At 47.8% G+C, this 17,360-nt stretch overlaps 1 protein-coding gene across 3 annotated transcripts in view; it reads right to left on the bottom strand.

The window, feature by feature from the left end:
• LOC138261913 (ATP-binding cassette sub-family B member 5-like) overlaps positions 1-17,360 on the bottom strand; it is a 987,125-nt gene that overhangs the window by 109,263 nt on the left and 860,502 nt on the right. The gene's annotated exons all lie outside the window — the stretch shown is intronic.

Below are 17,360 nucleotides of genomic sequence, written 5' to 3'. Positions count from 1 at the left end.
GCGCCTTCCAAACTGTGAAATATATTGAGTGCCTCTATGCAAGTGTGAGGATATCCTTAAATATTGAAAATTACTGTTAAAAAACACTGAGCTATTTCTTTCCCTCCAGATAAATTTCATAAAGGAGACAATGTGCCATATTTGAAGAGATCTCTCTACTTTATTATACATTATTACAACAAGGTGATAATTGATTGTGAAATCTGTAGAAACAGTATGCCAAGGTTCAGGAGACAATAGTAAGAGTTGTAAATATCAAGAAGGGTTAGACTCTGATGCATTATATTGGGCACAAATGAGAGAAACAAAAATATATTTCTGAAGGTCAGAATTAAAAGTTGGCCCCAAATAGATATCAAAACTAGATCCACCTCTGTCTTAACTTCTCTAAGACCAGAAATAGCAGAGTCATCTGCCATTCTCATTACTTCAACCTATAGTTGTACAATTGGGACAAATAGCTTGTTGACTCAAATATAAATCATTTGTCATACTACCCAAGTCTTAATATGAAGATCTAACTTCACATCAGTTTTACTTTGTTTAATAAAGATTGACAATTCCACCTACATGATGAAATAGAATCACAAGTTGACAGTGAGTAATGACTCACGATAATGAATAGAAAGAGCATGAGCCAGAAAATTATTTGAATCCTGAAGATAAGTTATAATGAAATTATGATACAAAAATAAAAATATCTATCTAGGTTGACAAATAGTCCTGCTTGAACAGTTCATGACACCACAGAATCTAGCAATCAGTTGACAGTTTAAGAGGTTCACTAGTGCCCATCATAAGTTGTCTCCATTTTACAAGCCAGCTGCATAGTTTAAAGCTCTCATTTCAGAACTGGGAATATCCAGTCAACCTTGTGCAAAACATGAGGCAAAAATGAGACAGGGTGAAGATGCCCATCACCTTCTTGTCTTCAGGGCTAGACTGGCCTATAGGGCAATCAAGACATACCCGATGGGCTGGTCTAACAGTTCAGTGTGCCTTACTGTTTTTTTTGCAGTTTTGGGCCAGTGCTATGGCCAGGTGGGCCAGTTTTTACTGGTGATGCCTGATGTTACCACTTTTTTTAAATATATGCTTTGCCAAGAAGGGCCACTTCTTTTTGGTGTCCTGGCCTTTTTGGGTCCCAGTCCGACTCTGGTTGTCTTTATAACAAAAGTGCTCCCACAGCTCTTTCAGAAGTGCCTGTTTCCACAATAAGCTTCTTTGAGGTATTAGAAATTATACCAAATCGGTGCTTGATCAAATATCCTTTTGAGTGTATTAAATACTTTTTAAGCTTGATTGTTGAAGTAACAAACTCCTTTCATTTTTTCCTTTATTAGCACCTGGCTGATGTAATTTGCTTGAGCTACAAAATTCTAAATAAATTCACAGATATTAATGAATCTTTAATAGGTTTGAGTTTCTTTAGAAGTAGTAGGTGAGAGCCATGCCAAGATAGCAGAAACCTTCCTCGGATCCATGGAACAAATACAAACATTCAACCAAAATACAAGATATACAGCCCCTTAGTTCTCAAATTCACACTTCTCACGTTCACAATACAAATTGATGCTGCTGGAGTTTTAAACTCACATGCCTCTGATGTTCCGCAAGGGTCTTACAAAACACTGAAATACCTTTTAGATAAAGCAGTACAAAATATCAGAAAATATTGAATAAATAAATTAATGAAAGATGGCTGTGGAATTTCACAACTCAAATGGCATTACATAATATTCAAAATGCCCAAATGTGGGTGCAGAAAGATGTTTTCTAGTTACTGTCCTTTATACTCAAAAGATAAAAGGCTCACAAACCAAGTTTAGCGAACAAATTGTGCTCCTTGGATTGGATCCAAAATGTCCTTCATGCTAGGTAAGGGATATAGATCCTTACTCATAATTTGATTTGATTGTCTAAATATGCACAAGATCCAAGGTATTGATCTTTCTTTGGTACAAAGAATGACACTGCCCCAGCTATTTTTAATTCTGTGCCAAGAACAGTGGCAAGCATGTAGGATAAGATGTACACTTATCGTGCAACCAAACAACGGCTCTCAGGACTCAGCAGTCAGTGTAAAGCTGGGTGACCTAGGTGGTTAGGCCTTGCCAGGGTTTTCGCAATTTCCCACAGGAATGCTTTGCAACTGCTGAGGAGCTCTGGATGGAAAGAGCAACTGCAAGACTGCCGAGTTCAGCATTGGACAAAAGATGCCAAAATGTGTCTTCTGCATATGGCTCGCCAATGTAATGCTTAGAAGAAAGCATCATGGATATATCCGATGAAATGCCCTTTCCAAGATGGTGGTTCACTTGGGATTATTGTGAGCTTCAAATCCAAGATTGAGATCTAGCCATGGATTGCTATGTAAGATTCCCAATTCAAGATGATGCGGTATGAGTTCCTGTCTGAAACATGTATAAAGGAGGCATTAACAAGTGCTGGATGGATTCCAATGCATCCATTTCCATTTTTTGTTTCATGTTTTTCACCCACTTGCTAGACACACTTGCTATAATTTCTGCCCCTAATTTTTAGGTCTCGGCTCTAGACGGCACGCATGCTCCGTCTCGACCCGAGACATGCTGAATCCAGTTTGTGGGCTTCAGCATATCCACAGGCTTGCAATTGGCTGGCTCCATCGTCACTCACCTATTGTTTTTTACCATTTGTCCTGAGTGTGCATTTGTCATGCCTTTTGCTTTCTTGAAACCTCCCCGAGGGCCCCAACCAACTACAGTAACACACTGGTCACCATTTATATCTTCTGTTCAGGAACTACTTTAGATTTTCATCAGGAGCACTTAAGAAGAATGCTCATGGGTCACTGAGTGCTTGCGGGTCACATATGCAGTACATTAAAAGACCGAGAGCAAATGTCAGACGATTTTTTCTGAGACCGCCTTTTTTCTTGTCTGACTTGAAAGTGATTGCTTAAATGTTAGTGTGACAGGCTTTCAGGGTGCATGGCTGCTTAGTTTACATTCTCCCAGCAGCCCGGAAATATCCTCCCACTTTCCTTCTCGTCTAAATTCATCCATGTTTTCATGTAGTGCTTTGTTTCTGGGTTAACTACTTTTGGGCGATTTCAGTATCTTTGCGCATTTAAAGATTTCTGTGCATTCGGAGGCAGCATCGGTATCGTTATATCAACCACACCCCACCCCTGCAAGTGTTGCTTCCATGGATTTTAACAGAGGTCCATGGTGGGAACTGAAATTTGGAACTGGGGACTTGGCAAGGTGGGCTAATCCGGCCATGTTTATCATATTATCTGTTCGCTCACAGCATAGATATGCACCGGATGCTGTTTCATAGATTCGATTACATATTAAGTGGCTTGGGTATGTTTTTTCAGTTGTTTTTCTGAAGCACAAACTTAGGGAAGAACTAGAAAGAAGCTGCCTTGCATATAAATAAACCACTTAGCTACCAAGGCTCTCTGTCCTCACAGCAGACAGCACCTTCTCTTCCTCTCCATCTAAGTAACATAATATTTAATTATTCATTGGGAGTTTTCGTCGAGTGCACAAAAAGCAGAAGAGCTTCAGAAAGCTTTCAGATAAACTACACGTTAGAAATGAATGCCAATTATTTTAGTCAATGTATTTTTTGATGCAAACTACAGTGTTTTGTTTCACAATTACTTCTGCTGCTGGGAATTTATGGTGCGGTTTCTTGATTTGCACTCAAATAATTTTTCATTGCACTGTGCATCTGTATGCACTTTGCACTTCATAATGGCTAAGAGTATGGATCCCCTCCCTTATCGCTGCTTGCCTCTCCGTCTACAATTATTTCTTTCGTTTGAAATGATTGCTTATTTGGTCAAAAGATCTTATCTGTTTCCAAATGTATTTTCTGATAGGGCATCTTAATGTGTGCAGCAGAGCATGACCTGGAGCCAGGCTATCCATTTCTCCTGCCCTGTTGAACTCTCGGAGATCGGATCCTGTGACTTTGTACAGATTCCAATTTCTCTAAAAGCACTTTAGCCCACATGCACACTTTTTGTACTATATTTATAGCGCACACAACTGCACTCAATGCAACTGCACTCCACTCTATGCTGCACCACTCCAATCTATGCAATGCTACTTCGCTATACGCAACGCCACTCCACACAATGCCACTCTGCTCTATGCAACGCCACTCTGTGCAATGCCACTCAGCTCACACAATGCCACTCAAGTCATGCAGCACCACCATACGCAGCACCCCTTCACTATATGCAATGCAACTGCATGCTATGCCATACCACACCACTCCACTCCATGCAATGCCACTCCATGCAACTGCACTCCACGCAATGCCACTCCGCTATACATAAAGCCACTCCATGCAACTGCCCTCCACTCTACAACACTCCACACCACTCCATGCCACCCTATGCCTCGCCACTCTATGTCACACCACTCCATGCCACTCTGCTCTACACAATGCCACTGTGCTGAACACAATACCACTCTGCTCCATGCAGTGCCACTCCATTCTATGCCACGCCACTCAGCTTTACGCAACGCAACGCCACTACACGCAACTGCACTCCACTCTACGGCACTCCAATCTACACCACGCATTGCCAGGCAAAGTAACACCACACCACTCTGCGCAACACCACTCCATGCAATGCCATTCTACACTATGCATGGCTAAAACATATTGACAACATCAAAAGCTCAGAGCTCGGCCGTTGCTGTGACCTATTGACTTTGCCAGTGCTTGTTGCTCCTTGCAGCCAAAATTCACCTTAGACATTCTATGGGATGTCCTGGCTTAGATAACCTCTCTGCCCTGATGCGAGAAACAGCTTAGTGCCTTGCTTCTCTGCTTCTACATTGATGTGCATCTTCAATCAAGTGCTAAAACACTACAATGGGGTGTTTTGCCTTTAGGGTTCTTTCCTTTTAATTGGGACCGCTAAGGAAGACAACTGACAGCATTCATGTGTACTATGTGAAAGACTGCGCTTAGGATGACAACTGACAGCATTCATGTGTACTATGTGCAAGACTCACAAAGACTTTTGAGCGGAGTCACTATTTTACTATACAATGAAGAAGGAAACTTGTAAAACCTTCACAGTGTACATCCCTTGACAGACTGTAGTTCAAGCGACTCCACAGATTTGCTAATGCCATGGATTATTCTCAGATCCACGCTTTGAAAATTTAGTGTTAAGGCAAACCCTGATATATATTTTCAAAGAGAAACATATCACAGTAGTTCCTTCAAGCATCCCTGCTTTTCTGGGGATCTGATTGGTTGTCTTGCTGGACCTACTTTGCCAACTCCTCTTGTAGCGACTTTGCATGTTTGTTTGGAGGTTTATGCAAACAAAAACAAATGAAGGACGGAATGTGGAAGCAATCAAACATTCACCCCCAATCACAGATCTGGGTTTAATCCATCAATTCTTTTGCTTACCATGACACCCCAGTTTGGACCCAGCCATATGCAAATCAGTCTTGACCCTGTTTCCCATGGGAACAGTCCAATCCAAACTGCCAGGACAAGTCCTCCCTGGACCGGAAACAAGCATCCTGGGATTTGTTTCAGGGTATCACACTTCATCAGCTAGGATGGAGATTTGAGACACCTTCTTACTTGCATTTAAAATGTATGAATGTACTGAGTTGGAGCATTCTGTTGAAAGAGCTGTGTGTGATGTTCAGCAAGGTGGAATAGATGTTTGGACTGATGTCCCTCAATTTTGTCAATTAGCAGCTGAAACTACTTGGGTAGAAAAAACTCAAATGACCCTTTGTCAAAACAGGCGTTGAAGAAGAGGTAAAGGTCGGAATGTCATCCTCAATTTTCTGAACTCACTGATGTTTTGCTGTTAATTGAACTGCGATTACTTGTAAGACGAAAAGAAAGAAGAACGTTTAGAAGAAGTCATTCTTATTCTAATACATTTCCTTCATTGGTCAACATGATATTTTGGTGGAACCATTGCCTTAGGAAGAATTTGTGCAAGTTAGGCTGGCAAGAGACCCTCTGACTGAGAATTAAATATAATGCCTGTACAAGGCCGGGTTGTGTCTATATTGTGCTAATAAAATATAGGATTCCCATTTGTCCTGAACGTCCTTAAAAAATATAGGAGGAAACCAGTATTCTCCTGAGAATGAAGACAGGAATAAGGAATAAGAAATAATTGATCCTCTGGCCTGATTTAAACTGTGAACAATAATGGCATGACTGACTGAAAAATATGAAAGGATGAGGAAGACTTACAAAGCCCTTCTCTATTCATATTCATGACTAGCTATTCTGACCATCATAATGTCATTTACTTGGGAGCTCTTTTATCCGACAGAATCATCTGCAGCCCGGGGTCTGTGAGCCAAGTCCACTCCAAATTAGGCATCCTTGACCTGATGGATAATGTTCAGACTCAGTGCAGACTTCTTAAAATGGCACATCAACAGTTCTGAAATAGCCTAAATATGTTTTTGAAAATATCAGATCGAAGCATTTATGCATCATAAAAAAGATGCCTCATCCTTTTTTATTAATCAGCCGGTAGGCAAAATTCCAAGTAACCAGCATGCATAAATATGATTTAACCTGTAAAAAGAGCCAAAATTCATACGATCACATTTTCTATAATGTTTAGTGCATTTTGTTCACTCCAAAGGAAAAGGTGCAAGTGTATTTAATTTCAGAGATTTTCTGCACTACATTCTAACTCATTCCCTTACAGTATGTTGTTTTTCTGTTTTTTTTAACGAAGAATCCGTTCAATTTAATGCACAATGGCATCACTCCTGCTAACTTCTAAAAGTGTCACTGTCTGAGAGGAGGTGGGGCCTAAAGGTGGGGGTTATTTCTGCGCAGGGATGGTGGAGGACAGCAAGCCCATAGTTTTTTTGAGACATTAAGTGGTTGGGTGAAGAAGAGGGGGGCTGGGCTTTGTGACGGGGACTAACCCCAACTTCACTTCAAAACAAAAACTTTCCGAGGCTTCTGGTAATGTCCTGGAGGATTTCCAATAAACCCCATGAACATCAGCAGTGCACAACCTCAAAAAACGGGCTGGTGACACTCTGCACAGGGGTTTCCAGCTCATGTTATTTTCTATCATGTGACATCAACTCCTAACCATAATATTGTGTGGGCAGAGCCAATAGTGTGTGACACATGGTGGGATAATGTGGGCTGCCAGCTCAATTGTATGTATACACTGAACTGGCATATTCTACCACAGTGGGCACATGTCTACGTTACCCTAGGTTTTATTTGTCTATTAAAGTACAAGTTACTTACCTTCGGTAACAAAATATCTGGTAGAAACATATTCTAGTTGCAGATTCCTTACCTTAGAATTTCCCCAGGTGTCAGACTGGATCCGGAGATGTTTCTTCGAGCAATACCTGTGTGTGTCGGTAGGTGGCGTAGGTCGACTCCGCGGGCATCGTTGGCGCCGTAGTCGCTGTGATGACATTGGGAGTAGTGTATAGATATCGCCTTCCCGCAGTGATGTCAGTTTCTTTTAACGACTTTCCACGCTAAGGCGCAGAGCCGCTAAGAACAATGAGGTTGGTGCGCCAGAGATAAGGACCTGAAAGGGGAATCCCTGTCCCTAGAAATCAGTTCACAAGCAAGGAGGATAGGTGGGCAGTAAGGAATCTGCAACTAGAATATGACTCCACCAGATATTTCGTTATCAAAGGTAAGTAACTCGTACATCTGATAGAGACTTCTAGTTGCAGATTCTTTACCTTAGAATAGATACCCAAGCAATGTCATCCTCGGAGGTGGGCTGTGAACCAAGATCATAGTAGGAAGTCCTGTAGAACCGAACAACCAAAGCAGCCGTCCCAAAGGACCAAACTGTCCAGGCAGTAGTGTTCAGCAAACGTGTGCAGGGACGCCCACGTAGCTGCCTGGAAGATATCCAGGACAGGAACTCCGCGTGCTAACGCAGTGGAAGCAGCAGTTGCTCTGGTGGAATGAGCATGCAAGCCCTCAGGGGGTTGCTTCTTGACCAAAGCGTAGCATATTTTGATGCAAAGAAGTACCCATTGAGAGATGGTACACTTTTGCACCGCCTTCCCTTTTTTCACACCCACATACCCGACAAAGAGTTGATCGTCCACCCGGAAATCTTAAGTACAATTAAGATAGAACGCCAACGCGCTTTTTGGGTCCAGACGGTGGAGTCTCTCCTCCTCATGAGAAGGATGTGGGGGTGCGTAGAAAGGAGGCAGGGTGATGGACTGGCCTACATGAAAAGGTGTAACCACCTTTGGGAGGAAGGAAGCCTTAGTGCACAACACCACTTTGTCAGGGTGCACAGTCAAGCACGGAGGTTTAGACGAAAGGGCTTGAAGCTCACTCACCCTGCGAACAGAGGGGATGGCAACAAGAAAGACAGTTTTGAAGGTGAGGAGCCGCAAGGGACAATTGTGCATCGGCTCAATCGGCTCAAAGGGAGTACACATCAAATAAGAGAGGACAAGATTGAAGTCCCACTGAGGCATGATAAATGGAGTGGGAGGAAATAAATGGGTGAGGCCTTTCAGGAATCTACTCACAATAGGAGATTTAAAAAGTGAGGGCTGATCAGGTAACCTAAGGAAGGCCGAAATGGCAGATAAATACCCTTTACGGGTGTCCAAAGCAGAGCCCTGCTGGGCCAAAGAAAGAATGAACAGAAGAACCTCGGATAGAGGGGCAGAGAGGGGATCAAAAGATTTGTTGGTGCACCATGCCACAAATTTATTCCAACAACAGGCGTATACAGTTTTGGTGGAGGGACGCCTGGCAGCCAAGATAACATTGCAGACTTCGGCGGAAGATCAAAAGTCGTCAAATGGTGCCACTCAATCTCCATGCATGAAGGCGGAGGTTGGACAGGTTCGGTTGAAGGACCATCCCCTGTTTCTGCGACAGAAGATCCACCCAAAGAGGCAGTCTGAGTGGAGGATCAATGGACATGCTCAATAGCTCTGGATACCAGACTCTCCGTGCCCAGTCCGGAGCCACCAAGATGACTTGGGCCCGGACGTTTCTGAACTTCTTGAGAACTCTGGGCAGAAGTGGTATAGGCAGAAAGGCATAAAGGAGGCTGGAGTTCCACTCGAGATGAAAAGCGTCTCTGAGCGAGTACCGCCTTGGAAACTCCAACACGCAAAACAGCTGACATTGCGCATTCTCTGTGGAGGCAAACAGATCTAACCAAGGCTGTCCCCACTGCAGAAAGAGAACTTGCGCCACGTCCGGATAGAGACGACATTCGTGATCGGCTGTGCATCGACGGCTGAGTTAGTCTGCTCTGGCTTTGAGAAAACCTGCCAGAGGTTGAACCACCAGGGTACTGCCCTGATGTTACAGCCATGTCCAGAGGCGTTGTGCCTCCTGACAAAGGGTCCAGGACCCTACTCCACCCTGTTTGTTGCAGTACCACATGGCAGTAGTATTCTCCGTGGACACCTGCACTACTTTCCCTTTGAGAGAGGGAAGAAATGCTTTCAATACAAGCCTGATTGCCCGGAGCTCCAGAAGATTGATATGGAGCCCAGACTCCGCTGGAGACCAGAGGCCTTTGATCTCCGCCTCTCCCATGTGGCCACCCCAACCGAGAAGTGACGCATCTATCACTATAGATAAGTCTGGTCGGGGAAGGGAGAGGGGTCTGCTGTGGACCCAATTCGGATTCGAAAGCCACCACTGCAGGTCTTTCGCAGTTCCCTCCGAGATCTGGACCATGTCGGAGAGATTCCCCTGGTGCTGTGCCCACTGGAACTTCAAGTCCCACTGCAGAGCCCGCATATGCCATCTGGCATGTGTTACTAGCAGGATGCAGGAGGCAATGAGGTCCAGCAGCCTCAGAGTCAGTCTCACCAAAACCCAAGACCGAGGCTGAAAGATTGGAATCATGGCCTGAATGTCTTGGATTTGCTTTTTGGGAGGATAAGCCCGAAACTGCACTGTGTCCAGAACAGATCCGATGAAGGGGTGCGTCTGAGAGGGAGTCAGGTGTGACTTCAGCATGTTTATAGTGAACCCCAGCGTGTGCAGGAGGTTCGCCGTAGTCTGAAGGTGGGAGGCGACTTTCTGGTGCGAGTCCGCATTCAACAGCCAGTCATCGCTGTAGGGGAAGACTGACACCCCCAGCCTGTGCAGATAAGCTGCAACAACCGCCATCACTTTCGTGAACACCTGAGGGGTGCTGGTAAGGCCGGAGGTGAGCACGGTAAACTGAAAGTGCTCGTGAGCTACCACGAATCGTAGGTAATGTCTGTGGGCAGGCAGGATGGGGATGTGGGAATAAGCATCCTGCAAGTCCAACGCTACCATCCAGTCTCCTGGGTCCAAGGCAGACAGAACCTGAGCCAGAGTGAGCATTTGAATTTCTCCTTCTTGAGGAAGTAGTTCAGGTCCCAAAGCTCTAGGATAGGACGTAAGCCCTTGTCCTTTTTCGGCACCATAAAGTAGCAGGAATAACAACCATGACCTACTTCGGGCACCTTTTCTATAGCTCCCTTGGCCAAGGGAGCTGCGACTTCCTGGCGGAGAAGTGCCAAATGATCCTCTGGAAGGTGACTGAAGGATGGAGGCATGGCTGGTGGGGCAGATTCGAAGGGTAGGGTGTAGCCCTTTCGAAGGATCTGCAAAACCCACCTGTCTGTAGTGATGGATTCCCAGTGGGGTAGGTGATGGTGAAACCTGCCGCCAACTTGATGGGAGTGAGGGTGCAGCAGGGGCAGAGGCAGCTGGGCTGTCCCACGCCCACATGAGATTCCATGTCCCCGGCAACGCAAAGGCTGGACAGCATGGGTGGTATGGTGGCTGGGCGGAGGACGAGACAGGGAGCACCTTCTGTGGCCACGAAAGGGGCGAAAAGCTGATTGAAGGAGGGGTGAGGGGCAAAGGAAAGACCATGGGACCGAGCCGTAGCCCGGGAGTCCTTGAATCTCTCCAAGGCAGAGTCCGCTTTGTCTCCAAGGAGACGGGAGCCATCAAAGTACATGTCCATGAGGGACTATTGGACATCCCAAGAAAAACGAGAAGTACGCAACCAGGCGGAGCATCTCAAGGTCACCACTGTAGCAACCGATCTGCCCGAGAGTCGGTTGTGCCCAGCCCACAACGGATTATGAACTTTGCTGCAATTCTCCCACCGTTCACAGCTTGGGAGACGATAGCACGGGCCTCCTCGTGTATCTGTGGCAGGACTTGCTCAATCATATCCCACAAAGAGTGGGTACCGCAGCCCAAAAGGCATGCAATGTTTACAGACCGCAGAGGGAGACTGGAGGAAGAAAACAACCTCTTACCAAACTATTCCAGCCTTTTTGATTCCCTGTCATGGGGTGCGGAAAGGAATGCGCCTGAAGAAGAAGAAGCCTGGATGACAAGACTCTCACGCGTGGGGTGCTGGGACAGGAATTTAGGGTTGTTCGGAGCGGGCCGCTGGCGGCGTGCGATAGTCCTTTTCACAGGAGCCCCGGTGTTGGGTTTGGACCAAGTACCCAAAAGGACATTGGTGAGGGCTTCATTGAATGGCAAAAGGGGTTCTGATGTGGAAGCCCCTGGCTGAAGCACCTCGGCAGGAGACTGTACTTGACCTCTACAGTAGGAAGCTCAAGGCCAAAGACCTCAGCTGCCCTACTGACCACCATACCATGAGTTGCTCCCTCCGCTGTAGCCACGGTAGGAGAAGACAGCATGCCAGCATCTGGAGAAGTATCCAGACCACTGTCGTCGCCCAATTCTTGAGCCCAGTCCAAAGATGGGTCATCCTGGTATTCATAAGAGTCCAGGGACCCCTCCAATCCCTCCCCAAATTCGTACCCATAGGAAAAAGGGTCAGAATCCGACCTGGGGCGAACAGGCCACACCGCAGACAAAGGTGGCATCGGCTGAATCCTCTCTGACTCAGAGTCGTCTGGGAAAAGGATTGGGTTGACATCCATAGTGGGAACTACCAATGTCGGGAGCGTCTACAATAGACCTGGCACTGGGGAAGGTCTCAATGGTGCGACCGGCACCAGTGCAGATCCGCAAGCGGGTGCGGAGGGGCCCTTGGTGGCCGGAGTCGAAGCCGGCGACGCAGAACCTGAAGGCCCCTCAACTGAATCCCTTGGGCCCAAAGGCGCCATATCGGAGTCGGTCTGCCCAAAGATGAGGTGCATGGCCTCATAGAACTCTTTAAGTTGGGTGGGGGTCGCTCCGGGTCCATGAAACTCGGGGAAGTGTGGAGCGAACCCAGACGCAGGCTCCAAGGACAGAGGCCTTCAGCATCGATGCTCTTCCCGCGTCGCGTCAGCCAAGCGAAGGGGCAAAGTTGGAGAGTGATGGGACTTCTTTGACTTCTTCTTCTTCTTCTTACATGCACCCTAAGATTTAGAAGAAGACGAGTGGTGAAGCTCTACAAACGGTCTTGAGACCTTCCTCCCAATCGAGACCGGGACTTAGCAGAGTCGTGTGCCGGGCTGCCATGAGTTTGAGGGTCTGCTTCCTCAAGGCCTTCGGGTGCATGGCCGGGCACTTAGAGCACGACTTAGGGTCGTGGTCGCGCTCGAGACACCACAGACAAACCTGATGCGGATCATTCACCAACATCGTGCAGTGACAGTCCTCGCACAGCTTGAAACTGGTCTTCAGGGACATCTTCGACACACCAAAAATCTCACAAAAACTCAACAAAACGGTCAAAGTCGGTCAAAAAGAGACCAGGGTAGCTCTTCTCTGCATGTGGCTCAGAAAGAAAAGAACTGACGTCATTGTGCGAAGGCAGCGTCTATGTACTACTCCCGATGTCATCACGGAGAATTATGACGCCAACGATGCCCGCAGAGTCGACCAACGCCACCTACCGATGCACAAGGGTATCGCTCAAAGAAACATCGCTGGATCTAGTCTGATGCCTGGGGGAAATTCTAAGGTAAGGAATCTGCAACTAGAAGTCTCTATCAGATGTACTTTGCCAGCTCACCCAAAACTACAGCACCTTGTTCAGTCGCCACAGTGAACGTACGACTTAGCAGTGTACATTATTTTCCAACTGTATTCAGGGACTTCTGGCCAATAGTAATTATAAGAAGCACCGAGAAAAGGAATGTTTGTGTGTGTGAATGTGTTCATGTGTGAGTAAATGGTCGATGAGCGAGTATGAGTGGGATGCATATGTGAACGAGAAAATGGATGAGAAAGTGAACTGGATGATGAGTGAGTAAATGAGTGAGGGGCTGATTGAGGGCTAATTAGGATTACTGAGTGCGAGGGAGTAGATGAATGGATGGCAGAATGAGTATATGAGTGGATGAGTGTTTAATGAGTGAATGAAAGAGTGCATGGGTAAACTGAGTGCGCTGGTGAGTTTTAGTAAATGAGTAGCTGGCCTGCAGCTGGCGGGAGGTGCCATAGGTGTGCGCAAGGCACAGAATGTCTGGATGTAATTCATCGAATACAAACAAAGAAGGGCTAATATGTCGGGAGTGTTCAGAGAAATGTTGGTCCTGTGTACAGTACTCCCATCATAATACCAAAAAAACAAAAGTACACAGTTCCAGCCAATAAACTAGACTATTTACATGGAGGGTTTTTGTGGTACGAAGAAATCCCATATTGGGTTATAACATGGGGATTAGGAACGTTTTTTGGTCCTGACGAATCGCACTGATCTTAACAGACATTTTTTGCGAGAAACATGTTGACCCCGATGATAGAAGTATAGTTAGTTCTGTACTCTAACTCTCCACATTCCCCTAATTCAGGGACTGACATTTTTTTTGTTTCTGAGGGTGGACTAGACATTACTTCTAATCCTTACCCACACTCTGCTTTTAATCATGACAGGGGTATGGGTTGATTAAACACAATATTTTCAGACCTCTAGCCATTTTTATTTTCACATACCCATATACCAATCCCACATACTAGTACTCAGCTACCGGCATTCTTTACACTCAAAAGATCTCTGGCAAAGAGCCCCCACGAGGGGCCCGTCAGGCATTGCAGTGCCAGCCTGACGAGGAGAAAAAGCCTGTTGATAAAGCATGTCACCATCTGGTGAGTGAGGGCTCTTGTTCTAATAAGAGCAGACTCATAGACTCTATTACTTACTGTTTACATTTGTACTAGTCTATTGGCTGGAACTGTGTACTTTTGTTTGTTTAGTATAAGGAATGTAATTCATGCCGTAGGTTCTGGTAGCCTGGTTTCGGGCCAGATGCACCCCGGGCAGTACATGGAGCACGAATTCCATGTGAGCAGTGCATTCGCTACTCGGCGTCAGTATAAGATGTGAAAGCATACTGGTGCTCCATAGTGCGGGACACTGCAGTAGTCCAGGCTCAAGCCCCAGTTCCCTAAGCAGCAGCCACAAGTGCGGGGTCAGAGGAAGACGGGCCAACATCCAAAGCTAAGGGAGAGCGCTACCTGAGCAGCACTGAGCTGCTGAAATGTACTTGATCTCCTCTCCGCAGATGCCTCCCTTACTAAGTTAATTCACTATATTATTTGGTCTAAGAACGCAAACTGCAAACCAGTTTACATCACTATAAAACAACAACATGTTGGGGGGCGTGGCCAAGCCACCAAGTATGGCGAACGCGAGCTGTTAGAGCTCTGCGCCGCTTTTGGCATATCCGGAACCGCTGGAGGGAGCCAGGGAGGTAGTCCACTCCCTGAGCGGCTGAACGGGCTCTCTGCGGCCCCCGGGTGGCAAAGCAGAGCCGCAGCTGTGTGGGCTGGACCCGCGGCTAGGCAGCGTGGCGGCCCGGCCGGGCGGCGAAGAGCGGCCGAACCAGCTGGAGCCGGCGTCTTGGATTGTGACGTCCCCAGGGCGTCCCCGTCTGGCAGCAGCCGCGACCTGAGGAGGGGAAGCAGTGCCCCCCCCAGCAGCGAAGCGGAGGAGGTGAGCGCGGGGCCCTTTCTCTTTGAAAACTGATGATGGGCCCGGGAGGCTCCCGTGGGCCCCCTAACGAACCGGTGGGGCTCTGTCGATTTTCGTCCTGCTCCTAAAGGTGGCGATGGACGGGGAGATGACGCCCCCCAGACAAACAGGGCCCCGCACTGAGAAGCGGCAAGTGAGCTGTGGAGGGGGGAAGCCCTTTGCCCCCCCCGAACCTGCGGAAGTTAGCGGACCGGCGCTTACATCAGCGTGTACCTTTGCTGAACTGCCGGAATTCAGCAATAGCTGGGGGGGAGGAGAAAAAGAAAAAAAGATCCAAGAGACAGGAGTGCGGAGGAGGGGAGACACCCGGCTGGGCTGCTCGTGCTTTTATGGGGGGATGACCTAATACCCCCAGACAAGCGGGCCCGGCCTCTCTCCAGTGAACCCGAGTGCCTGGGTGAGCGAAGACCGTGCTGAAATCTACAAAACCAGCTAAGAATCAGGAGTGCGGGGACCACTGTGCGGGGGGCAACGCTTGGCGCGATCCTTGGCTGGATTTGCTGCAGGAGAGGATCCGCAGCACGGAGACGACTACTGGCACTGTTGCCCGGCGCCAGACGGCACGTCTTCGGCGGTGGATTGCCCACTTGCCCCCCATCGCTACAACTGATTCCGAACTGAAGTGCTAAACACAAGCGGCGGTTAAAGTGGTGAGTGACGAACAAGAGCTGAACGGCGACCTCCTGGGACCTGGAACATGGCCAGAACAGGGCGCTTGCGATCTGGCGCCGGTACCGGGAAATCACAGGACTCGATAATCCAAGACAGACAAAAACTAGACGCAGTGCTTGCTGCAGTAGAACACATTGGAAATTCACTGGAACGAGCCTGCACGTCATTAGAAGCCAAAATAGACAAAGTGGCAAGCGATCTTGTCCTGCTGCATGCAGACCATCGCAAGTTGGCAGATAAAACCAGCGAGGTTGAGGCCAAAGTTAATGAACTAACACCCGCGACCACCCAGCTGAAAACAGGAATGGAAGACATACAGGCCAGGGTGACAGAACTGGAGCGCCGAGTGGAAGATGCAGAGGGCCGCTCTAGGAGGAACAATATTCGAGTGGTGAACTTGCCGGAGGGTGTCGAGAGTCGGGACCCGGTGGCCAACTCGGAGAGTTGGCTACGGGGGCTGGTGCCAGGAGGCGCGCTCAATCCCTTCTTCTCTGTGGAACGTGCCCACCATCATTCACCTTCTCTACTATGCAGATAGAGACAGTATACTACGAACAGTGAGAGCCAGCCAATCCACCCCCCCCCCGAGTGGACGACGCGCAGATCTTGTTGTTCCCGTACTATACCCTAGCTGTGCAAAGGGATCGAGCCTCATACCTGCCTCTGAAACGCAAGCTGCACGCACTTGGTCTAACTTACTCATTACTTTTCCCCACCAGGCTGGGCTGCTCGTGCTTTTATGGGTTCCCCGCCAGGCTGCGCGTTGTGGCGGAAAACAAATCACATTTCTTCAATACACCTGAGGCAGCATGGGAGTGGCTTGAAGCATCGGGACTAACTCTTAATGACATGGCTGAACAAGCTAGACCAGCACCTCGTGCCAAGCGCAGTCGAACCCGTCTGGACCGAAGGAGAAATTAAGCTCACACTGGACCTACGAAATGCGCACCAGACCTGGAACAGCTAATCCAGGAGAGAAGGGAAGCGATCCACACTGCCGCGGCGATAAGTGCATCCCCCCTGGTCTCGGGATCGGACACAGAACTCTCACAACCGGCCAGTGACCGTCCCCTCACGCCGGACCGCCAGTCGGAGTCGGGCCTCTTCGGGGGCACCCCTGTAACCCCAGCCACCACAGACAAACTCTTTTAAAAGATCTCCGTACAACGTCAAGAGACTATACACTATGGGAACTGCCCAGCTAACGGTACCTACAGAAAAGTAACCTGTGAAATGAACAGGCAGCGGCTCTGATTATTGAACATATGCGTTGATCATCATGTGGCTGTGTGTGTGCTGGATGGTGTGGCGCCCTCCCCCGCACGCTGCGCTTCCCTCTGACTGGAGACTGTGAGGCTGCCCTTGTGTTTCCCTCTATTCTCTCTGTTATCCACCACAGCCGGATAAAATGGTTTGTGCTTGAAATGCCCCTACACGGGTTTGGCCTACCCCCACGCTCTTATTAGTGGAGACATATAATGTGTGGATGTGTGATTGCACATTCCTGTTTTTGTTGTCCTGTTTGGGCAGTGACCTGTTGTCTAACTGCTTTGATGGCATTGGTTTTGTTTTATTTCTGCTGGTGGATACTTATTAAACCCCTGACTGCTGGTTGGGAACAGAGGGATGGTGAGGGGGCGCTGCGCGAAGGGGCGGAGCGGGAAGAATCGAAAAGGGACTTATCTATGGCATGGCTACAAACAGAGCAATTACCTGGAACGTAAGAGGCATTCACACCCCCAGGCGGCAATATGCCATCTACTCCTACCTT

The sequence above is a fragment of the Pleurodeles waltl genome, chromosome 10, assembly GCF_031143425.1.
Source record: "Pleurodeles waltl isolate 20211129_DDA chromosome 10, aPleWal1.hap1.20221129, whole genome shotgun sequence".
In the NCBI taxonomy this organism is placed as follows: Eukaryota; Metazoa; Chordata; class Amphibia; order Caudata; family Salamandridae; genus Pleurodeles; species Pleurodeles waltl.
The sequence above is the reverse complement of the archived record's forward strand: the minus strand, read 5'-3'. Positions and strand labels throughout refer to the sequence as shown.